This window comes from Delphinus delphis, chromosome 2, assembly GCF_949987515.2.
Source record: "Delphinus delphis chromosome 2, mDelDel1.2, whole genome shotgun sequence".
NCBI lineage: Eukaryota > Metazoa > Chordata > Mammalia > Artiodactyla > Delphinidae > Delphinus > Delphinus delphis.
This window is the reverse complement of record NC_082684.1, coordinates 90,275,189-90,301,091: the sequence shown is the minus strand read 5'-3', so window position 1 is coordinate 90,301,091 and position 25,903 is coordinate 90,275,189.

The following is a 25,903-nucleotide window of genomic DNA, read 5'->3' as shown; positions in this document are numbered from 1 at the left end:
CAACTCAAGGAAAGAAAATATTGGAAAGAAATGCAATCATTTATACTTAAATGGATCAGTTGTGAGTAGCATTAACCTAGTCATAATAATATGAACACTAACTATTGACCAAACAAGGTTAAGATATAATTATATTCGGAGGATGGGAAGAAGAGTTAAATCTTTAGCTGTCATAGTGGTAAATCAATAGAAAATACTTAATGATGAACAATAATGAAGTTTCAGTATTAGACTGTTATTTAGAGATATAGAAGCAAAATCCAAAAGCAATGCTAAAGTAGTTGAACGTAGTATCTTCTGAGGAGGGGGAAATGGGATGCAAGGGATGAGATATTGCCATAAGAATCTTTGAAGAACTGTTTGGCTCTTTAACCTGTATGATGTATGACATTTTAAAATTAAAAATAAAATAACAAGAAGAAAGAATGGATGCATGATCTTCAGATCATGGAGATCAAAATCCATACAGGACCTATAGCTAACAGAGTTTTATGGTAGCTATCAGTGAGCATGTTGGGGTGTTTTTCATTGTGAGTTTTGAATATATAAAGGAGTATTGATAGTAAGTACAATATTTTAAGTTAACATGCAGCATATTAAAAAATTTTAAACACTTAAAAGTTTTATATTTTAAACTGGAAGTCTTTATTCTATTTATAAATCTAATACATTTAAAAATAATTTTAAAGGGGGACTTTGATTAATGTTTGGTTCCATTTACAACTTAGACTCCCTTAAAAATTTTAAAGTGCATTATAAATTTGATATGTTCAATTATCTTTGTGAACATTTTAATTATCTGACCAACAAAACCTTCCAGGGTACTTAAGCAGTCCTTATAAAGCTAGTAAATCAAACTAATAAAATGGTGAATCTTCAGCTGTCTTAAGTGTTAAAGCACTATTGCCAACATAGTAAAACTTCTTACAGTTTTCAACTCAAAAAGCAATACAATGGAGTATTACTCCGCCATAAAAGGAAAAAAATCGAGTGATTTGTAGTGATATGGATGGACCTAGAGTCTGTCATACAGAGTGAAATAAGTCAGAAAGAGAAAAACAAATACCGTATAGTAACACATATATACGGAATCTAGAAAAATGGTACTGATGAACCTAGTGGCACGGCAGGAATAGAGATGCAGACGTAGAGAACGTACTTGTGGACAAAGTGGGGGAAGGGGAGGCTGGGACGAATTGAGAGAGTAGCATTGACATGTATACACTACCATGTGTAAAATAGATAGCTCCTGGGAAGCTGCTGTATAGCACAGGGAGGTCAGCTTGGTGCTTTGTGATGATCTAGAGGGGTGGGATGGAGAGGGTGGGAAGGAGGCTCAAGAGGGAGGGGATATGTAGACATATGTATGCATATATCTGATTCACTTTGTTGTACAGCAGAAACTAACACAACATTGTAAAGCAATTATAATCCAATAAAGATGTAAAAAAGAAAAAAAATAATGCTTAAAATAATCACTCAGTTACACAAAGTTTGAATTTAAAGTGCTAACCTGTAAATATTTAAATACCAACATCAATTATTAATATATATAACATCTTTAAAATATGAATAATACAGTTTTGATCTATTTCATCATTTCTCTACTTTTTATGATATCAATTTATTTTTATTTATTTATTTTTCATTTGCAAATAGAGACAGTTTTATTTCTCTGTTTTCTTTCTTTTTTTTAATATATATGTATTTTTACATCTTTATTGGAGTATAATTGCTTTACAATGGTGTGTTCGTTTCTGCTTTATAACCAAGTGAATCAGTTATACATATACATACGTTCCCATATCTCTTCCCTCTCGCGTCTCCCTCCCTCCCACCCTCCCTATCCCACCCCTCCAGGTGGTCACAAAGCACCGAGCTGATCTCCCTGTGCTATGCAACTGCTTCCCACTAGCTATCTACCTTACATTTGGTAGTGTATATATGTCCATGCCTCTCTCTCGCTTTGTCACAGCTTACCCTTCCCCCTCCCCATATCCGCAAGTCCATTCTCTAGTAGGTCTGTGTCTTTATTCCTGTCTTACCCCAAGGTTCTTCATGACATTTTTTTTCCTTAAATTCCATATATATGTGTTAGCATATGGTATTTGTCTTTCTCTTTCTGACTTACTTCACTCTGTATGACAGACTCTAGGTCTATCCACCTCATTACAAATAGCTCAATTTCGTTTCTTTTTATGGCTGAGTAATATTCCATTGTATATATGTGTCACATCTTCTTTATCCATTCATCTGTTGATGGACACTTAGGTTGGTTCCATGTCCTGGCTATTGTAAAAAGAGCTGCAATGAACATTTTGGTACATGACTCTTTTTGAATTATGGTTTTCTCAGTGTATATACCCAGTAGTGGGATTGCTGGGTCATATGGTAGTTCTATTTGTAGTTTTTTAAGGAACCTCCAAACTGTTCTCCACAGTGGTTGTATCAATTTACATTCCCACCAGCAGTGCAAGAGGGTTCCCTTTTCTCCATACCCTCTCCAGCATTTATTGTTTCTAGATTTTTTGATGATAGCCATTCTGACTGTTGTGAGATGATATCTCATTGTAGTTTCGATTTGCATTTCTCTAATGATTAATGATGTTGAGCATTCTTTCACGTGTTTGTTGGCAGTCTATATATCTTCTTTGGAGAAATGTCTATTTAGGTCTTCTGCCCAGTTTTGGATTTGGTTGTTTGTGTTTTTTGTTACTGAGCTGCATGAGCTGCTTATAAATTTTGGATGTTAATCCGTTGTCAGTTGCTTCATTTGCAAATATTTTCTCCCATTCTGAGGGCTGTCTTTTGGTCTTGTTTATGGTTTCCTTTGCTGTGCAAAAGCTTTGAAGTGTCATTAGGTCCCATTTGTTTATTTTTGTTTTTATTTCCATTTCTCTAGGAGGTGGGTCAGAAAGGATCTTACTGTGATTTATGTCATAGAGGGTTCTGCCTATGTTTTCCTCTAAGAGTTTGATAGTTTCTGGCCTTACATTTAGGTCTTTAATCCATTTTGAGCTTATTTTTGTGTATGGTGTTAGGGAGTGATCTAATCTCATACTTTTACATGTACCTGTCCAGTTTTCCCAGCACCACTTATTGAAGAGGCTGTCCTTTACTCCACTGTACATTCTTGCCTCCTTTATCAAAGATAATGTGACCATATGTGCGTAGGTTTATCTCTGGGCTTTCTATCCTGTTCCATTGATCTATCTTTCTGTTTTTGTGCCAGTAGCATACTGTCTTGATTACTGTAGCTTTGTAGTATAGTCTGAAATAAGGGAGTCTGATTCCTCCAGCTCCGTTTTTCGTTCTCAAGATTGCTTTGGCTATTCGGGGTCTTTTGTGTTTCCATACAAATTGTGAAAGTTTTTGTTCTAGTTCTGTGAAAAATGCCAGTGGTAGTTTGATAGGGATTGCACTGAATCTGTAGATTGCTTTGCGTAGTAGAGTCATTTTCACAATGTTGATTCTTCCAATCCAAGAACATGGTATATTTCTCCATGTATTTGTATCATCTTTAATTTCTTTCATCAGTGTCTTATAATTTTCTGCATACAGGTCTTTTGTCTCCTCAGGTAGGTTTATTCCTAGATATTTTATTCTTTTTGTTGCAATGGTAAATGGGAGTGTTTTCTTGATTTCACTTTCAGATTTTTCATCACTAGTGTATAGGAATGCCAGAGATTTCTGTGCATTAATTTTGTTTCCTGCTACTTTACCAAATTCATTGATTAACTCTAGTAGTTTTCTGGTAGCATCTTTAGGATTCTCTATGTATAGTATCATGTCATCTGCAAACAGTGACAGCTTACTTCTTCTTTTCCGATTTGGAATCCTTTTATTTCCTTTTCTTCTCTGATTGCTGTGGCTAAAACTTCCAAAACTATGTTGAATAAGAGGGATGAGAGTGGGCAACCTTGTTTTGTTCCTGATCTTAGTGGAAATGCTTTCAGTTTTTCACCATTGAGGATGATGTTGGCTGTGGGTTTGTCGTATATGGCCTTAATTATGTTGAGGAAAGTTCCCTCTATGCCTAATTTCTGCAGGGTTTTTATCATAAATGGATGTTGAATTTTGTCGAAAGCTTCCTCTGCACCTATTGAGATGATCATATGGTTTTTCTCCTTCAATTTGTTAATATGGTGTATCACGTTGATTGATTTGCGTATATTGAAGAATCCTTGCATTCCTGGAATAAACTCCACTTGATCATGGTGTATGATCCGTTTAATGTGCTGTTGGATTCTGTTTGCTAGTATTTTGTTGAGGATTTTTGCATCTATGTTTATCAGTGATATTGGCCTGTAGTTTTCTTTCTTTGTGACATCCTTGTCCGGTTTTGGTATCAGGGTGATGGTGGCCTCGTAGAAAGAGTTTAGGAGTGTTCCTCCCTCTGCTATATTTTGGAAGAGTTTGAGAAGAATAGGTGTTAGCTCTTCTCTAAATGTTTGATAGAATTCGCCTGTGAAGCCGTCTCGTCCTGGGCTTTGTTTGTTGGAAGATTTTTAATCATAGTTTTAATTTCAGTGCTTGTGATCAGTCTGTTCATATTTTCTGTTTCTTCCTGATTCAGTCTTGGCAGGTTGTGCATTTCTAAGAATTTGTCCATTTCTTCCAGGTTGTCCATCTTATTGGCATAGAGTTGCTTGCAGTAATCTCTCATAATCTTTTGGATTTCTGCAGTGTCAGTTGTTACTTCTCCTTTTTCATTTCTAATTCTATTGAGTCTTCTCCCTTTCTTTCTTGATGAGTCTGCCTAATGGTTTATCAATTTTGTGTATCTTCTCAAGCAACCAGCTTTTAGTTTTATTGATCTTTGCTATCATTTCCTTCATTTCTTTTTCATTTATTTCTGATCTGATTTTTATGATTTCTTTCCTTCTGCTAACTTGGGGGATTTTTTTGTTCTTCTTTCTCTAATTGCTTTAGGTGCAAGGTTAGGTTGTTTATTCGAGATGTTTCCTGTTATTTAAGGTAGGATTGTATTGCTATAAACTTGCCTCTTAGAACTCCTTTTGCTGCATCCCATAGATTTTGGGTCGTCGTGTCTCCATTGTCATTTGTTTCTAGGTATTTTTTGATTTCCTCTTTGATTTCTTCAGTGATCACTTCATTATTAAGTAGTGTATTGTTTAGCCTCCATGTGTTTGTATTTTTTACAGATATTTTCCTGTAATTGATATCTAGTCTCATAGCATTGTGGTCGGAAAAGATACTTGATACAATTCCAATTTTCTTAAATTTACCAAGGCTTGATTTGTGACCCAAGATATGATCTATCCTGGAGAATGTTCCATGAGCACTTGAGAAAAATGTGTATTCTGTTGTTTTTGGATGGAATGTCCTATAAATATCAATTAAGTCCATCTTGTTTAATGTATCATTTAAAGCTTGTGTCTCCTTATTTATTTTCATTTTGGATGATCTGTCCATTGGTGAAAGTGGGGTGTTAAAGGCCCTTACTATGAATGTGTTAGTGTCGATTTCCCCTTTTATGGCTGTTAGTATTTGCTTTAGGTATTGAGGTGCTCCTATGTTGGGTGTATAAGTATTTACAATTGTTATATCTTCTTCTTGGATCGATCCCTTGATCATTATGTAGTGTCCTTTTTTGTCTCTTCTAATAGTCTTTATTTTAAAGTCTATTTTGTCTGATATGAGAATTGCTACTCCAGCTTTCTTTTGGTTTTCATTTGCATGAAATATCTTTTTCCATTCCCTCACTTTCAGTTTGTATGTCTCTCTAGGTCTGAAGTGGGTCTCTTGTAGACAGCAAATATATGGGTCTTGTTTTTGTATCCATTCAGCCAATCTGTGTCTTTTGGTGGGAGCATTTAGTCCATTTACATTTAAGGTAATTATCGATATGTATCTTCCTATTCCCATTTTCTTGATTGTTTTGGGTTCGTTATTGTAGGTCTTTTCCTTCTCTTGTGTCTCTTGCCTAGAGAAGTTCCTTTAGCATTTGTTGTATAGCTGGTTTGGTGGTGCTGAACTCTCTCAGCTTTTGCTTGTCTGTAAAGGTTTTAATTTCTTCATCAAATCTGAATGACATCCTTGCTGGGTAGAGTAATCTTGGTTGCAGGTTGTTCTCCTTCATCACTTTAAATATGTCCTACCAGTCCCTTCTGGCTTGCAGAGTTTCTGCTGAAAGATCAGCTGTTAACCTTATGGGGATTCCCTTGTGTGTTATTTGTTGTTTTTCCCTTGCTGCTTTTAATATGTTTTCTTTGTATTTAATTTTTGACAGTTTGATTAATATGTGTCTTGGCGTATTTCTCCTTGGATTTATCCTGTATGGGACTCTCTGTGCTTCCTGAACTTGATTAACTATTTCCTTTCCCATATTAGGGAAGTTTTCAACTATAATCTCTTCAAATATTTTCTCAGTCCCTTTCTTTTTCTCTTCTTTTTCTGGAACCCCTATAATTCGAATGTTGGTGCGTTTGATGTTTTCCCCGAGGTCTCTGAGACTGTCCTCAGTTCTTCTCATTCTTTTTCCTTTATTCTGCTCTGCACTAGTTATTTCCACTATTTTATCTTCCAGGTCATTTATCCGTTCTTCTGCCTCAGTTATTCTGCTATTGATCCCATCTAGAGTATTTTTAATTTCATTTGTTGTGTTGTTCATCATTGTTTGCTTGCTCTTCAGTTCTTCTAGTTCCTTGTTAAATATTTCTTGCATTTTGTCTATTCCATTTCCAAGATTTTGGATCATCTTTATCATCATTAGTCTGAATTCTTTTTCAGGTAGACTGCCTATTTCGTCTTCATTTGTTAGGTCTGGTGGGTTTTTATCTTGCTCTTTCATCTGCGGTGTGTTTTTCTGTCTTCCCATTTTGCTTATCTTACTGTGTTTGGGGTCTCCTTTTTCCAGGCTGCAGCTTCGTAGTTCCCGTTGTTTTTGGTGTCTGTCCCCAGTGGCTGAGGTTGGTTCAGTGGGTTGTGTAGGCTTCCTGGTGGAGGGCACTAGTGCCTGTGTTCTGGTGGATGAAGCTGGATCTTGTCTTTCTGGTGGGCAGGTCCACGTCTGGTGGTGTGTTTTGGGGTGTCTGTGGACTTATGATTTTAGTCAGCCTTTCTGCTAATGGGTGGGGTTGTGTTCCTGTCTTGCTAGTTTTTTGGCATATGATGTCTAGCACTGTAGCTTGCTGGTTGTTGAGTGAAGCTTGGTGCTGGTGTTTAGGTGGAGATCTCTGGGAGATTTTCGCCGTTTGATATTATGTGGAGCTGGGAGGTCTCTTGTGGACCAGTGTCCTGAAGTTGGCTCTCCCTCCTCATAGGCACAGCACTTACTCCTGGCTGCTGCACCAAGAGCCTTTCGTCCACACGGCTCAGAATAAAAGGGAGAAAAAGTAGAAAGAAAGAATTAGTAGAAGTAGAAAGAGAAAGAAAGAAAAGAAAGAAAGAAAGGAGGGAGGGAGGAAGGAAGGAAGGAGGGAAGGAAGGAAAAAAAGAAAGGAGATAAAATAAAATAAAATAAAATAAAATATAATAAAGTTATTAAAATAAAAAAATAATTATTAAGAGAAAAAAAAATTAAAAAAACAAAAATAACATGATGGATAGAACCCTAGGACAAATGGTGGAAGCAAAGCTATACAGACAAAATCTCACACAGAAGCATACACAATCACAAAAAGAGGACAAGGGGAAAAAATCAAACCTTGCTCTCAAAGTCCACCTCCTTAGTTTGGGATGATTGGTTGTCTATTCATGTATTCCACAGATGCAGGGTACATCAAGTTGATTGGGGAGCTTTAATCCGCTGCTTCTGAGGCTGCTGGGTGAGATTTCCTTTTCTCGTCTTTGTTCTCACAGCTCTAGGGGCCCAGCTTTGAATTTGGCCCCGCCTCTGCGTGTAGGTAGCCGGCGGGCATCTCTTCTTCGCTTAGACAGGACGGGGTTAAAGGAGCTGCTGATTCAGGGGCTCTGGCTCACTCAGGCCGGGTGGAGGGAGGGGCACGGAGTGTGGGGCGAGCCTGTGGCAGCAGAGGCCGGCATGAATTTGCACCAGCCTGAGGCGCGCCGTGCGTGCTCCCGGAGGAGTTGACCCTGTATCCCGGGAACCCGGCAGTGGCGGGCTGCACAGGCTCCCCAGAAGGGAGGTGTGGATAGTGACCTGTGCTCGCACACAGGCTTCTTGGCGGCAGCAGCAGCCTTAGCGTCCCATGCCCATCTCTGGGGTCCGCGCTTTTAGCCGCGGCTCATGCCCGTCTCTGAAGCTCCTTTAAGCAGCGCTCTTAATCCCCTCTCCTCGCGCACCAGGAAACAAAGAGGTAAGAAAAAGTCTCTTGCCTCTTCGGCAGGTCCAGACTTTTCCCCGGACTCCCTCCCGGCTAGCCGTGGCGCACTAACCCCCTGCAGGCTGTGTTCACGCCACCAACCCCAGTCCTCTCCCGGTGCTCCGACTGAAGCCCGAGCCTCAACTCCCAGCCCCGCCTGCCCTGGCGGGTGAGCAGACAAGCCTCTTGGGCTGGTGAGTGCCGGTCTGCAGCGATCCTCTGTGCGGGAATGTCTCTGCTTTGCCCTCTGCACCCCTGTTGCTGTGCTCTCCTCCGCAGCTCTGAATCTTTCCCCCTCCACCACCCGCAGTCTCTGCCCGCGAAGGGGCTTCCTAGTGTGTGGAAACCTTTCCTCCTTCACAGCTCCCTCCCACTGGTGCTGGTCCCGTCCCTATTCTTTTGTCTCTGTTTATTCATTTTTCTTTTACTCTACCCAGGTACGTGGGGGGTTTCTTGCCTTTTGGGAGGTCTGAGGTCTTCTGCCAGCATTCAGTAGGTGTTCTGTAGGAGTTGTTCCATGTGTAGATGTATTTCTGGTGTATCTGTGGGGAGGAAGGTGATCTCCGCGTCTTACTCCTCCGCCATCTTCCCGGAAGCCTCCTCTACTTTTTAAAAAAAGTTTTCCCAGGGTAAAAAAGAGAGGAAAAAGATACCATGAAAACCATTATACTCTCTTAAGCAAATGGGGTTTTCAGCTCAAGTGAATTGTAGCTACAATCTCAGGCTGTTTCGCTAATGGACATTTCAGTTGGATATTGATTTCTGGAACTATGGTGAGCAAATCTGAACTTTTTATAGAGTTATGCTAATAAGTAGAGATTCCAAGTCCATGAACTTTGAATGAGGATGAAGTAGGTGTGCAGCTCATGTTCATTAGATTCACCTTACCAATGTCTACACATTACCTTATATCCATTCTGATTTTAATTAATCTCTCTACCCAGATTAAGGACTAGGTTGTATTAAATATTTATTGTATGATTCTTGTCAGAGTACTTTTCATATTCGTAGTATCTGCTGAAGTCATAACTTTTCTAGATATTCATAGAACAAACGTATGGACACCAAGGAGGGAAAGCGGGGTGGGTGGTGGTGGTGGTGGGATGAATTAGGAGATTGGGATTGACATGTATACACTAATATGTAAAAAAATAGATAACTAATAAAAAAAATAAAGCTGGGAGGCCTTATGGAGGAATAAAAATGACATACAAATGGATTTTTCATCTCATGTCTTTATCCAGCTCAGTGGTCATAGTTTCCAAGGCTAGATTAATGATATAGCTAGACCGATTTACTGCTGGCCTGAAAAGAATTATTCCCACAGATTACTGAGTTGCTGAGAAAATGTTCAGGGAAAATAAACCTAAATTGATGCTGCTTATTGACATAATTTACTCTACTGATCTCCTCCTTCACCATAGATGTATCAATAAATGTGATCCTCTAAAATTTAACAAAGCAATTATATAGAAAGCAAAATCCAAACTATACAATATTCGTCCTTTATAACAAAATACTCCCAAACTGGAAATTAGAATACAAAATTTACATTAAAAAAACCCTAAAATCATCTATCAAGATTAAAAACTAAAATAATAATGCTGAATATCAACAAATTCAGAGATAAAAATTTTAAAGTTATTGGTAATCTAGAGAATCACAAAAGTGAGAACACTAAATAAGGCTGTTGGCAAAATGAGACTTTCAAAGGGGAAGGTAAAAGAAAGAGCATAGCTAATTTAATTTAGGAAATTTCCAACACTGTGTATCAGGAATTGGGTGATGAGACCATAGCTCTACACACAGTTTTGTTTATAGCATTAAACACCTGCCATGAGTGAAGAAGAAAATCAAAACTGAACAAAATTATTCATACCAAGAAGTCCAAAGTAGAATGTGAATCTCTATGACTTTATGAAAAATAAAATAAAGATGATATTATTTAAAAACACTTTGATATAATATAAAACTGAAAAACCTAATAATGAATAATTGATAAAACTAATCATAGAATTTTTTATAACAGTTACACAAAACCTGATATTTCCCTTCAAACACCTGAACAACTCCCAATAAAATTAAAGAATAAATTTCCCCAAAATGTAAACTTAAAACAAAAAATTAGAAAGAATGATAAATGGAGATTCATAATATAGTTGGAGGAAATTAAAGAAATACATCCTAATGAAATTATTAGAGATATATTTTAAAATGTACGTTAAAGTTCTCATCATAGCACTATTCATAAATCTAAAAAGTTATAAGTAATAATTGGATATGGTTATGTTTTTTATGGTGTTTGAATATCTTGGCACATAATGTGGTAATTTTTAAAAGTTTATGAAACATTTTTTAGTAAATTGGAAAAATATTTTTGATGTGTCAAATTGAAAATTCTGAAGAGTAACTTACCTATAATGTATAATTTCAACTCTGATCTAAAAATTGTATAGAACAAGACTAAAAGTAAATGCAACAAACTACTAGTAGTTTTATAGTAATTAAATAGTGAAACAAGTCCTTTGACTTACTGATTATGTTCTTATACATTTTCTCCATACCAGTAAGTTCTATATTTATGTTTTAAACTATTGACTTTCCACTAGGCATTGTGGCTCTGTCACTCTGCCATTCAGTTGCTTATAGGTAGTGTGGCTCTATGTCTCAGTTTATGACTATTGTCCTGACATGATTATTAATATTGCCCCTTTCACTTTCACAGTGCCCTAGTTTGGACAGTAAATTATATGGTTATCTGAGATATAGGTAACCTAATTCTCATCCTGATTTTTACACTGATAGCCTACAAAATTCTGGATAAGTAATGTATATATGTAAGATTTTGGTCCCTATTGTAAAATAGAATAATCTCTGTGCTGGTTAACTTCACAGGAATTTTGTGAGGATTAATGAAGATATATTTAGAAAGTACTTTGAGCTCCTCAGAGAAAAGTACTATGTTATTTTCACTATTGCCTTTCTCTACTAGCTGGCTGAATGGAAAGTCTAGGGAAATCAAGATTTTGTGAGTATCAGCAATGAAACCAAATCAGTCACACATGTTCTGGCAGCACATTTTATACAAGTGCTTCAGAGTACAGAATCTAGTGAACCTAAAATTTCCCCAAACATATAAATTAATAGAGACATATAGACTAAAGTTTGACTCTAAATTGGCTGTTCAGTTAGGAGTTATGAGTAAATGTATTGAACTCCCCTTTCTGGGTGAAAATATTGTGCTCTATCAAGTATTAACCATAAGGTGTGTTTGGAAGCTGAACAAAGACTGTTTCATTAAGCTTGAAAGGGACAGATCTAAGCCAGCCAGCACTCTGTAACCTGGCATCAGGCCTCTAAATCAAACTTATTATTTTAGAGGCCAATTGAATGCTTTAGTAACTCAGTAGAAAGGCAGCATCTTCAAAATATTTCTAACACCTTATAAATTGGATACCTTGGTCTGGCACTAAAAGATCTTTCTTGAAATTCTTACAAATCAAAATCAAAATCAATAAATAAATCCAGTTCTGAGGCAGCAAAAAAGCAGATGAAAGGCAACAACAAAGCAGATTAAAGTTCTAGCAATGATTCCCCAAGTATAGTGAATCCGTAGTTTGATTAAGACTCAGAGGATGCATCAGGAAGCAGTGCAGCCAAGTCTGGCTCTTTGTCCCTTTGTTCTCCCTAAAACTAACATCCTTGGGTTAACTATAGTACCATATTTGATATTTTGAAGTTGAAACTTAATTTTTTCTGACATTGCAAATGCATTACATATCACCAAGTTGTTTCTGTTTTCACAAGAGAAACTGTTCCCCTATCTAAAATTCATACCTTGACGTTACGTGTCTGTCTTTGAGAATAAATCATCTTTCTTCTCACTGTCTTGTCAATTTGGTCTCCTACTCTTTGCTGTATACTGGAGTCAAGGATGGCAAATCTGTATCATTTGCCTATTTGTCAGAATGAAACAGTTGTTCTTGGAGAGTGTTGAGCAGTTATTTATGCAAAGATGAACTAGTTATTTAGTATTTTACTAGGTGCAGAAGAGAAATAAGTGCTGAAAACTGACATTTCTTAAAATATTCATTTTCTTCCATTTTATTTTATTTTAGTTGGAACACAAAAGGTACATTTTAATTCAATAAGGAATACAAGGATTTAGTTATGAATCTATAAGAATATTTATATCTTAGAATTATTTTCATATTTCTGTTTCTAAGGAATTTAATTGAGGAAAATAGTTTTAGAGCTTAGTATTTCTAAATAAGAATTACATGAATATATATAGAAATTTAAAAAAATACAGCAAATGAGTGTTACCACACCTGGACTTGGGTCTGCTTGCCCACTGGCAGTAAAACCAATCTACTGACACCAGGTTGTGGTGAAGGAAGGTACAGCATTTATTGCAGGGTGTGAAGCAAGGAGAATGGGCAGCTTATGTTCGAAAGACCCAACACCCTAATGAATTTCAGGGAAGGGTTTTTAAAGTCAGTGTGAGGGGGCGCTGCAGGGTGTGTGATCAGCTCATGCTCAGTTCAGCCAATAGTGTGTGATTTGTTGGCATCAAGGTGAAGTTTCAAACGTCATCAACCTTCTGGTTTCAACTGGTCTTGGCTCTATGTGCTGGCAGTCAGCAGTTTTCATCTGGTGGGGATCTGCTTCATTTAAAAACAACTTAAGAATGTGTGTCAGTCCTTTATCTCTTTCAGGGAACTGGGAGTTCAGTGACTCTGCTGTGTGGCTGGTTTATAGTCTAAATTTTAAACTCTTAAGCCAGCTTTTGGAGACTCAGGGGAGGCCTGGGAGACTAAAGCAAAAGGCTTTTACTTCAAAGGACAGGGTCACAGGGTCTTTTATTGTTTGAATCCCTCCTTTTCTTTGATACTCCTCAATCTTGAGGGGAACAGGTTCTGGACAAGGAAGAGAAAAATTTTTGGATAGAGGGGTTAATCATAAACTCAGCAGAGGACCTCAGTATTAAGGGGACGTGATTTTATGAGAAGATCTGAAATTGAGATGTGAAAAGCAATCATTTGGTGCTATCATTTAATGATTTTTGTATTGCATTTTAGAAATTCTCGCCTTTACTGTGTGGTTTTTTTTTTCTTTTTCCTTTTTTTAAGGAAAGGGCTGTGTGCTCTTTTCACTGAGTGCTACTTACATTGGGACAATTAGGGATATTAAATTTGAGTTCACTGGGTTTATGTTCTTTGTCACACAGGTTGAACATTGTGGCTGTAGCTGCTTCAAATGCATATTGTGTTAATCCGTACTATTTGGAGTTTTGTGAATATACAAACTTAAGCACTTTCTCTGATAAGAGACAATTTTGACTCCTGATTGTTTTCTTTTGTATACATTTATATAGCACTAATCTCATGAAGTCAAGCATTAGACCAGCATGTTATTGATTTGCACATTAAGCATATGATTACCTCTGAATTGCTTTCCTTTATGATATTCTCAGGTGCAAAATCTTGAAAGAGAGAATGTGGTCAGATTCATATTTGATTTATTTGATAATCTTTTTGCCTATCCTCGGTTTCAGTTGACATCACTTATGGAAAACTATAGCAATGAGAGCTCTTATAGTGGCAATGTTGTGACCTCTGGATATGGCAGCTATAGACTGCATTGACTTTGTCTTTTTGTATGGGGAGCAGGGAAGAGATTACTTGCCTATCACCCAAGCTCTAGTTTTGGTTGCACTGCTTCTGCATAAGTGAAAATGGCACAGCTTCAGTAGGGTCCAGGTTGATGGTTATGGGTTTAAGATAGAATCTAATCACTAATTCATTCATAATATGCATCTTGGGAGTGACTGTGTAGTGTGAGATACTGTGTGTGCTACACTCTGGTGTTAAAATATATATAAACTATGACTTCAATTCTCAAAGTACTAATTATGTTTGTGTGTATCGTGTGTGTTTTGATGGAGGATGAAGAAGGAGAGGAAGATTTAGGGAGATCACACACATGTACATAATTCATGATGAGTTCATTGGACAACTGTACACACACACACACACATATATACACACCCACACCCCACATGGGGCCAAAACATAAAAGTGCAAAATCTACACTGTTAAAGGAATTATCACAAAACAAATACTTCAGTAACTACTAGAAACATTTTCTGCAAAATAGATCACTACCTCTTCCTTCTTTTTTTTTTTTTTTTTTTTTTTTGCGGTACGTGGGCCTCTCACTGGTGTGGCCCCTCCCGTTGCGGAGCACAGGCTCCGGATGCACAGGCCCAGCAGCCATGGCCCACGGGCCTAGCTGCTCCGCCGCATGTGGGATCCTCCTAGACCAGGGCACGAACCCGCATCCCTCGCATCGGCAGGCGGACTCTCAACCACTGTGCCACCAGGGAAGCCCTTCCTTCATTTTCAAAGATACCCCCTATTTGGAGTATTTTCTTCTTGGTGTTGTGAAATTTATATATCTACTCTGTGGTAGGCTGACAATGGCCCCCAAAGATATGTCCACATCTTAATCCCTTTAAATTTTACCCTATTTGAAAAAAGGGTCTTTGCAGATGTAATTAGTTAAGGATTTTGAGATGAGGAGATTGTCCTGAGTTGTCTGGGTGGGTTCTAAATGTCATCACAAGCTTCTTTATAAAAGAGAATGCAGAAGGCAATGTGACAGTGGAAGCAAAGAGATTTGAAGATGTGATGCCGCTGGTTTTGAAAATGGAATGTGGTGCCATGAGTCAAGGAATGTAACTTAATAGGCTGGAAGAGTCAATGGGCAGATTATCTTCTAGAGCCTCCAAAGGAACTGCAGCTCTGTGAAATTGGGCTAGGGAAACTGACATTGGACTTCCAGCCTCTTGAACTATGAGAGAATAAATTTCTGTATTTTAAGTTACTAAGTTTGTGGTAATGTTTTAGAACAACCACAGTAAACTAGCACACAGTCCTTTTTTTGGGAGGTCAGTGTTGTTACATGCTGTGCTAATTTGTTGATTTTCATTTTTGTATAGTATTCAATATAAAGTTTTAAAATTTATTCTACCTTTTCTTTTTAAAGCAAATAATGCTGCTGTGAATATCTGAATATCCTTGCACATGTCTTATAGTATAAATGTGCAAGTGGGTAACTCACATTTATTTTTTTCCCCAACAATGTTTGAGAATTATCATTGTTCTATATCTTCATTAATAGTTATTGTTGTTAGTATTGTTAAGACTAGAGAATATGGTATGTGTACCGTGGTATCTCTTTATTGTTTAAATTGGATTTCCCTAATAAATAGTGAATAGCTTCTTATATTTATTGGATATATCAGGGCCAATACCAGGGTGAGTCAAGACAGACACCTAGGTACACAGTTTAAGGATGGGCTTATTTCTTCTCCTTTCTTATCCCATTTTGGTGCATTATTTCTACTTTGCAAGCAAAAAACACACAACTTTTAATACATAACATATTGTTCTTTCTCCTTTGTCCCCAAATTTGTTGTATCGTTGATCTACAGTTAAATCCATATCCATATCTATATCTGTGATAAGTGTATTGAATGTTGGAGGAATAGGCCTTTTAACATTACTCAGACTTCTAATCCTTGAGTATGGCCTATTGTTTTGTGGAGCTGATTCATTTTTTCATTACTCTTTCATAGTTTTCACTGTAGAGGTCTTACACATCTTTTGTTGATGTCATATATAAGCATATAATTTTGTTGCTCTTTTAAATGAAATTTTAAAATTTTCATTTTCCAGTTGCTAGTGTATAGGTAAGCAGTTTTTACTTTTTGTGCATTTGTCATAATTTCAGCTACCTTATTAAATTTACTTTTTAATTCTAATTATAGATAATTTTGGATCTTCTTTGTACTTTCTAAGAGTACATGTCCTCTTAGAAACAATATTTACATTTTCTTTGCAATCTTTATAAATGTCACTTCTTTTTATTGTGTTGTTGCACTAACTGAGACCGTAGAATATCTTTTGTAAATTTTTTGCTTTCTATAGAACCTGTATAATGTTCTCTCTTTAATTTATTGGTAAATTGTGTTCTTTCTTTTTGTGTCCCTGTCTATCTTTCTATCTCTCTGTCTTTCTGAAATAATTTAAATACATTATTATTCAAGAATTACAAAGGATATTTACCTATTTTTCAAGGTGAAACTTTTTCTCTATTGATTTTTTTTTCTCTTGTATGTCTTTTTTTTCCTCCTGGTGATTTCTTTTCTGTCATATCTCCACATGTGCCTATTTATTTGTATTTGTTTTGAGTACTAGGTGTTATATATTTGAAAATAATTTGAGGTCTAGAAAAATGTTAACTTTCCTTAGAGAGGAATTAAATTTACTCTTCAGGAAGCTAAGGGAAGTAGCATTTCAGTGTTATTTTAGTGCAACTACAAATGTACACATGATCTAGACACTAATCTTGTGTACCTGTGTAGGCTGGTCTTTCTGGAATGTAGTTCTTGGCCCCAACTCAAAACTTAGAGGGCCCTTTACTCAAATTTTTTACCCCATGCTACAAACACACAAAAATATACATATTTGGCTGTCAGAAATACTCATCAGTTTCACAATCTATCTTATGGCTTCCTAGAATTAACAGAAATCTTAAGCAGAAAGGGAGTTCTCAATGCCAAACTCACATTCTCTTGGATCTTGCTTTTGTAATCCTTCACTGTTATATTAACACTTAATGTCTTGAGGAAAATTTTCTTTTGCTCTCCTGAGAGAGTTGATATCAACTGAGTCTGTTATTACTGGTGGTAGAAGTCCTGGTGGTTTCTCTTTTACCTTCAGATTTTACTTTTAGACAGTATCAATCTACATATCGTTATCAGGGATTATTTAGTTAGCACTCTTTGAACTTTTTTTCTTTTTTTACTTTCTTTATGCAACCTATGGAGTTTTGTGGATTGCATTATTTTTATTTTGCCAGATTTTATAACTTACTCTGAATAAATGTTTTTAGTCATTTAATCTTGGTTCTGTATTTTGTAGAACTTACTGTTTATCTCATCATTTTATAAAGTGTCTCTACTTCCTAGTTCTTTATTTTGGTTCATTCTTTGGTTGGCTAGGTTTTGTTGGGCTGTGTTCTCTTGGGTCTTTTATGTACGTTTGTAGCTTGAATGACCATTAGGCATCATATAATTTTGGGGGTCATTCATAGGAAACTCCTAAGAATATTCTGGTAACATAGCTTGTTGTCAGAAAATTAAGCAGGTTTTGTTTGTCTAGTCCAGTCAAGCTACCAAGAGTTACAACCACATTTACCTGCATAAGCAGTGATAACTATAGAAGGACTGCTGCCTTACCATCAGCAAATGTGATATAGGATCCTCTGGGAGACATTCTAATTTCAAATCTGTTAAAACGTAGAAAGGTACAGTTAGAGTTGTTAAACATGGTAATTATCTGAGTTTATAATGCACATAATCTTTGACTTAACATTTTTACCTATTATCTATAGCGGATACTCTCAGTTGTCTGACAGGATTGCTAATAATACCTTGCCAAGCCACGTGGGAGCCTGAAGCAAAAGGAAAAATAAGTAATATTGATTGTCTTTATTTTCAAATGTTGCTATGTTGCTCATCATGGATTTTTAAAAATTAACTTTGATTTAATAAAATATTGCATTAGAATATTATTTACCTTGATTACTGAGTTTTTTTGGCGCCTGAGGCAGGGGCCTCGCTGCCCTACCCTAGGTAGGTCCTGCACAAGACCTAGAAGTTTTACACTTATATCCACTTAGGAGCATTTAATAAACAGATGAGACTTTGCCCTTCTATATTTCTCTGTAGCTTACTACAAAGAAATGGTAAGAGATATTGGCAGAGGACTATATTTTCATGGTGATAGTTCCAGAAAGATGCCTATATGACCCTGACTGCATTATGGAATTTAGAGATTCCTTGCTTCGCTGCTTTATTTGCTCTTTGTCCTCTCCTGTTTGTTCCCCTTCCAGAAAGCAAGATAATGAGCATTGGTATTAGACAAATAAGGAGAGAAATTCCACTTAATGTGACCTTAGATGAGTTACTTTACTTGTCTGAGTCCCAGTTTTCTTGTCTGTAAAATGAGGATGATTTTCAATTTATAAGGTTCTTGTGTGAATAAATATGTACAGAAAATCTATCACATGCTTAGTCCATAGCATGTACTTAATAAATATCATTTCTCTATTCTGCTCTTTTGCTTCCTATTCCTCAACTTGATACAATATGGTACCTACAGTGTATTATTCAGTTCTATCATATAGAACTGAAAAAAAATTTGAAATGCTTCTGCATGTGTCTTTTATTGTTGTGATCATAATACGTAACATAGACCTCAATGACAGAGTTTCTCCATTTGGAGTTGTCCCAGTTATATATATATATATATATATATTTTTTTTTTTTTTTTTTTGCAGTACGTGGGCCTCTCACTGTTGTGGCCTCTCCCGTTGCAGAGCACAGGCTCCGGACACGCAGGCTCAGCGGCCATGGCTCACGGGCCTAGCCGCTCCGCGGCTTGTGGGATCTTCCTGGATGGGGGCACGAACCCATGTTCCCTGCATTGGCAGGCGGACTCTCAACCACTGCGCCACCAGGGAAGCCCTGTCCCAGTTATATTTAAAAAACAGTTTAATACTTCAAACATGGCAAAAGGAAGGAGTTTGTTACTTATAGTAGGAGGAGGGAAATAGTCAATAGGATTATTAAACCCACTCTAACTCCTGATCTAAACCCCAATATTCAGTTAAATTATTATGATGATGCACAATTTTAGGAATTCATATTGCTATTTCTAAAATCTCAATATAGTTTTTAGTTGTTGGAAAGAGAAACAAGGAAAAAAAAGAAAAATTTATTTTACTTCCTAAATTTATTCTCACTCATTAGGCTATAAAAAGTTATTTACATAAAATAACAAAAACATCAGGAACTTCATCTTAAATGAACTTGAGCAAACCATGTCCTAATATTTGTGGAACAAAATGTAAGCCTCAGTTATTAAATTATTTTGAAATCACATAAGCGTTTGAAATTTTAATGAACAAGACATATATCAAATAGCTAATTAATATCAAAAATATGAAAATTTGACACTGATTCTCAGATACCCAATGTAGAAACCCAGCCTCATAAATAGTAAGAAAAATTTACTGTCCATCATTATTTAAATTTGTTTAAAAAATAAAACAACAGTATCTGAAAAAGAATTACTAACAGAAAGTAATGAATAATATTTGAATTAAGAACTAAAGATTTGCAGGACAAATGTGTTAAAATTTTTGCTTTAAAATAAAAAAAATAACATTATCAGAAGTTTTATAGTGTTCTCTATGTTATTCAGGCTTACTTTCAATAGAATATGAATATTCTTATGTAGACAGGTAAGTCAGTACTAACTATGCATAAATCTTTTCTATGAATTGTATTTAAATTACATCAGTTTTGAACACACACATTTAATTAAAGCCAATAAATTGAGGTGTCCTTCTACAATTGTTATTCTTTTTAAAAATACAATAAATAGCAAACTTGTTCACTGGGGCTTGTTGTAATCATGGAGTGAATAAACCATCATTTAATGTTTCAATAAGAAAATATTTCTCCATTAAAGAACTTTAAGATTTCTTATTTCAGTTAGTGTTTCTTGCATAATGGCTCAAGGAAAAGTTTCTTTTTCAGTTAGTTTCATATTTCTCATTTATTGAGAGGTTTTGAGATCAGATTGCAGTTTTTAAACACCCAAAACATTATGGTCTCAAGTAGTGGTAGAAAGTTACCACCTTGGTGACTGTAGGGAGCAAGATTGCATGTGGTTTGGTTTCTATCTTTCATTTCTGTCCAGCATGAAAAAATATCCTTCAGAGGTAAGAAAAACCATTGTACCTCAGGAGAAAATTTTGATGAAGAGCAGCAGCAGTGGTTTGTAAAAGCTCTCCTGAAAGACGGGAAAGCTTTATTTTAACTAGACACAATAATTTTTTAGGAGGGGCGAGGGAGAGTATAAGTGAGGGAACAAGGAAGAGACCTGACAGTATCAGTTACTGATGCCAGTTCTTGAAACAGATTCTTCCAAATTGGTTGGAGGTTCACAAGTCCTGAGGCCCTCTCCAAAGATTTTGGTTTGATTTCCAAATAAAATATTTATATTTTCCATTATTTTTCTTATAACTAGAAAATTAAAATAAGAATTTGGGCTTAAAAAAATTCCTACAGGGCTTCTCTGGTGGCACAGTGGTTAAGAGTCCGCCTGCCGATGCAGAGGACACGGGTTCGTGCCCCGGTCCGGGAAGATCCCACATGCCGCGGAGCGGCTGGGCCCGTGAGCCATGGCCACTTAGCCTGCGCGTCCGGAGCCTGTGCTCCGCAATGGGAGAGGCCACAACAGTGAGAGGCCCGCGTACCGCAAAAAAAAAAAAAAAATTCCTACATATAAATGAAGTTAAAATGCCAAGTGTGCACACATATGCAAAGTTTTATTGAGAATAAAATTTATCCCTAGAGACGATTTTAGTACAAGCAAGGAGAAGCTCTAGGAAAACAGAAAGGAGAGGGATGAGCTAACAGAACTGATGTAGCAGAATTTGATACAAATTAAATATAGATGTAAAAGATATTATCAGTTTTATTTTCTCTAGATCTTCCATGTTTTCACAAGATTTGTGAGATTTTTTTTTAACCTTTCTGAAAATCAAGATTCCTTCATATTCCAGTCTCATTCTGAAATACTTAGTTTTTTATTGCCACCATATTAAATTATATCAAGCTTAATTGCTTAAGCAACATAAATGATTACCTCACAGTTCTGTAGGTCAGAGGCTCACAAGGTCCAAATCAAGGTGTCAGCCAGTGGAGCTCCTACTGGGAAACTTTAGGAAAGAATCTGCTTCAAGTTCATTCAGCTTATTGGCAGAGTTTGTGGTTGTTGGTCACCATTTCCACTCTTCAGTGCAGTTGTAGATTGCTGTTTCCTTGTTAGTGTCAGCTTTAGCTCCTGGAGGCCTGATTCCTGTCTTTCCCTGTGAACCCCTACATCTCAAAACTAGCAAGGCACATAGAATCCTTCTCACTTGGAATCTTTTCAGTTTCTCCTTCTGCCATATCTCTCTTTTACCAGTTGGAGTAAGTTCTCTGCTTTTAAGAGTCTGTGTGATTAGATCGAGCCCACCTGGATGACGGAAGATAACCTCCTTATCATAAGGTTAATAAACTTAATTACAGCAATAAACTTCCTTTACCATATTCACAGCCTCCAGAAATTAGGGTGTAGATATCTTTGGGAGCTATTATGCAGACCACAAATGCTAATCTGGTGATAATTTGTTCATTGCCTGCTATTTGGCCAGTACCTCACTGAAATTTATACTCTTTGCATTTTGTTAAAAATTCACTCTCTGGGCTGAAGCACAATAATAAGAGAATATCTAGATCATTAAAAATGAAAATCATGTTAACAGACTAAGAAGAATATCAGAAATCATTGGTTTTTGACTAATGTGTAGAATTTTACTTTCCTAGGTTTTTAGATATTGTGTTTTTTTTTTTAATCTTCTCCTTTTTAACTATAGTATACTTTGGATACAGTGAAACACATACATCTTAAGTCATTGTTCAAAGACTCTTGACAAAAGCCTACACGTGAGTAACCCACATTCTGGTGAAGACAATATTTTCATCACCTCAGAAATGTCTCATGCCACATTTTAACCAGTTCCCATCATCTCAGCTGTTGTTCTGATTTCTATCACTGTAGATTGATTTTTCCCATTCTAAAACTTTATATGAATATTATCTTACAGTAGGCACTTTTTGTGTTTGATTTTTTTTACTCAGAGTATTTTGGAGATTCTTCCATGTCATTGTATGTATGTATGTCATTGTATGTATGTATGTCATTATATGTATGCAGCTTATTTCTTTTCATTACTGTATTATTTATGACTACTTTTCAATTCTTCAATTATATCACATTTTTTAAATTAATTTTCTTATTTTTGGGTATTCACATTCTTTTCAAATTTTGGTTGTGAGAACAAAGATACTGTTACCTTCATTACTGCTGAGCTTGATAATATTTCATAATCATTTTTCTTAGAATTATGTACAATTTATTTAAAAAGTCATATTGAATTTAGAGGTCAGTATTTTTTAGATTACCTTCCCAAAGACATGTACTACCAATTGAGGCCCTCCTTCTATTTTGGTGGATATAAGCACATATACACTTGCAGTTATCCAGAAAGATGGAAAACATAATAGGAAATGTGATTAGTTTGAGTCAGGAAACTACTGTCATTATCATAATTGCTAGATTCTCCAGTTTATAAACTTGCTGACATTGCTGTAGAAGATACAGGAAAACAATCTTCATTATATAATATTTACAGAGAAGAGTTTTTAAAGTTAATAAAACACTTTTCCAGGATTTTCTTACATATTTTTTAGGTATTCAATCAGTGGGCCCTATGTAGTTGATACATTATATATAATGTCAAAGGAGTGAGGTTTTATGCTATTTATTTATCTGGAAAAGTAAATTCCTTTAACACATAAGTTTTCATCTCTGTTAGGTAAGTGACCAGTCTGATAAGCTGGCACCAACTCCAAATATTTGAAACAATTCTCTTCGAAGTCTTACAATAGACCTTACATTCTCAAATGCTTTTCCTATTGTAATGAATAAACTGTAAAATAAGATTCCCAGAATGATATAAAAATCTAAATCAAAGCTAATATTATGGGCAGAAATTACCCTGATTTCTGTTGGTAATTTGCATGGTTTTTTTCCCCTAGAACATTGAGAAACAAGATAAAACCTAAACTTTTAATTAATGAATGGACTTCCAAAAATAAATTTCTGAAAATAAAATTTTTTTGAGAACTTGGAGAGAATAGGATGCCTCAATATATTAAGCTAACTAATCAAATGCAAAAAGCTAAAGACCTTTGTTAAACTGGCACCAATAATTCAAAGAACCAGAGCTAAGCAGTGTTTGATTTATACCCAAGTAATAAGAAACTTAAGAGGAAGACATTCCTAGAATAGATTTTAAGTTTCTCTTTGTTTTTGGCAACAAAACTGAAATCAACCTAAAGATCTTTTTGAAGAGTTCATATTCACACTCAGGAATAACTAAGCACATAACTTTCAAACCTACTTAGTATAATGGGAGCTTTCATGATCTGCTTTTTTCTAGATGAAATACAATTGTTTGGATAAAGACATCCCTATACTTACCTGGTTTCAAAACTTGTACAAGCAATTTATCATAATAAACCCATACTTTAACCTTTTTTCTTCTCCTTTGTCCTACCACGGGTGTTCTCAAGTACTTTTATTACACCTCTAAAGAGCAGGAAGTAAGACATGGAGAACAAAATAAACTAGATAAGTCTTAGGGCTCCAAAAACCTTTTCTCTAGCTGGTATGGAAGCTCATGTTTCAGTAAGAAGGTGTAATGACTCTGTTTTGGAAAAAAAAAAAAAAGCCTTGTATATATTAAGTTCCCTGACAAACATCATCAGATATGACAATTACAAAGTACAACAATAGCTTAAAGTTGTCAGATAAGGATAATAAAAATTATATCTTTTCCTGTTGAAACTTTTTATTCTTTGTTGTTGCCACTATTGCTTAAGGTAAACATGCCCCACTTCCCCACCCCGTGACTTCTGGCACCAACTAGTAATAGGCTATTAAAAACCAGCCCAAACTTCATTCTTTTTTGAAGTTCTATTCATTCGGCAGTTAATATGTAACTGATTATTTCATATGTTTTAACAAAAACCCATAATTTGCTTTATGTGCCAGAACTTGAGGAATTAATGATAATTCAAATGGGTATCTGTGAAAAAAAATCTTCTCATTTCCTATCCTGTTATTGCCAGAAGTTTTATAAAATCTTGGAGAAAGACTGGAATTTCTTATTATTCTGAGACTACATACACGTTTTTACAACATTAATTGAAAAAGAAATCCAAGACAACTTGCAGTGGACCTGTACAAAGTCATTGACCAAATTACCTCTGTCAGTTGTTTTAGGAGGCAAATGCTCTTTCATGGGAATGGGGTGGGGGTGGGGAGAGGAAAGAATTACTGAATTAATTACTGAAAAGAAAGGACAATAATCCTTAATAATATTCTGCAATTTTGTATTATTTCCATGCCTTAAAACCTGATAGGTATTTAAAATTTTTTTGTGGTGCTTGTGGTCTTGAAGCAATGCTTGAAACTTCCCAGTAGAGCAAGGATTGCTCTTCTGCAGTCCCTGCCAGTACTGCCACTGTCACCACATGTAGACATACAAACTTGGGAGTACTGACACACTTAAGGAGGCAAGGTACATGTTCACACACACCAATCTATGTGCCCATGTGATTGTTTCCAATTATTCCTTACTGTTCCCTTTCATACATCTAACATACATTTTACTTCTACATATGTTCTATACCACACATTATTTTTCATTAAACAGTCATGTTTTTTAAATAAATTATGAAACAAAAATATCTTTTTTTGTGTTATCCACATATCTCCCATTTCTGACACTCTATGTCTTTGGTAGATTTGAGTCTACATTTTGTATCACTACTCTTCTTATACAAAGGACTCCTTTAACATTTCTCCTAGTACTGTTCCATTGGTAACAAATTCTCTTACCTTTTATTTTAATCCAAAAAAAATTGTTCATTTTGCCCTTGCTTTTGAAGGTTGTTTTTGCTGGGTTTATAGTTCTGGAATGATACTTCTTTTCAGTTCTTAGAATACTTTTTCAGTTGTTATCTGGCTTAAATTTGCTCTGATGAGAAGTTAGCAGTATTCATTATCATCTTTCCCTTTTGTATTATGTGTCTTTCCAGCTGGCTACATTTAAGATTTTAAAATTTTCATTTCTCTCCTGGTATTACTTATATCTTCTCTCTCTTCCCTCTTTTCCTTTAAATCTTTGCTATATTTTAATACTTGATATGTGCCTGTCTGCTATTGACAACATCCTGGTTATCTACAGGTTTGCTTCTATAGCTTGTTTGTTCTGATTGTGTCACAGTTTCCTGTTTTTTTTTTTTTTCATGTTTAATGTTTTTTTAAAATTTGATGCTTCATATTTTCCAGGCTATATTATTGAGAGTCTTGATTTTTATTTTCTATGAACTTGTGTTGAATTTTGTTCTGAGCAAGCAATTAATTTACTGTCAGATAAGCCTGATTCAGTTATACTTGATTTTAAGCTTTCTAAAACTTAGAGCATTTCTTTTGATGGGGCTAGACTATCCCTAATTATGCATTACTCTTCTGGGTTCTTAAACACCTGGGGATGCTTGGTGACATCTTTTCACTTTGGCTAGTTGAAACTCTCATGCCTCCCAACATTGTATGACCGCTCAGCTAATTGCTACTCAGTAACTGTTCTCTCTCTGGCCTTGCGGAATCTTACCCTGTGTACACACAATTTAGTATTAAGTCAAAAACTGAAGAAGATCCATATGTATGGTTTTGGATCGCCTCCTTGTTGCAGCTCTTTCCTCCCTGGGACCTTGCTCATTCATAAATTCCAGTCACCTCAGCTTCATCCTATAATCTTTCTCTATCCGGAAAAATTCCTTCTATCTATTTGGGTTTCTC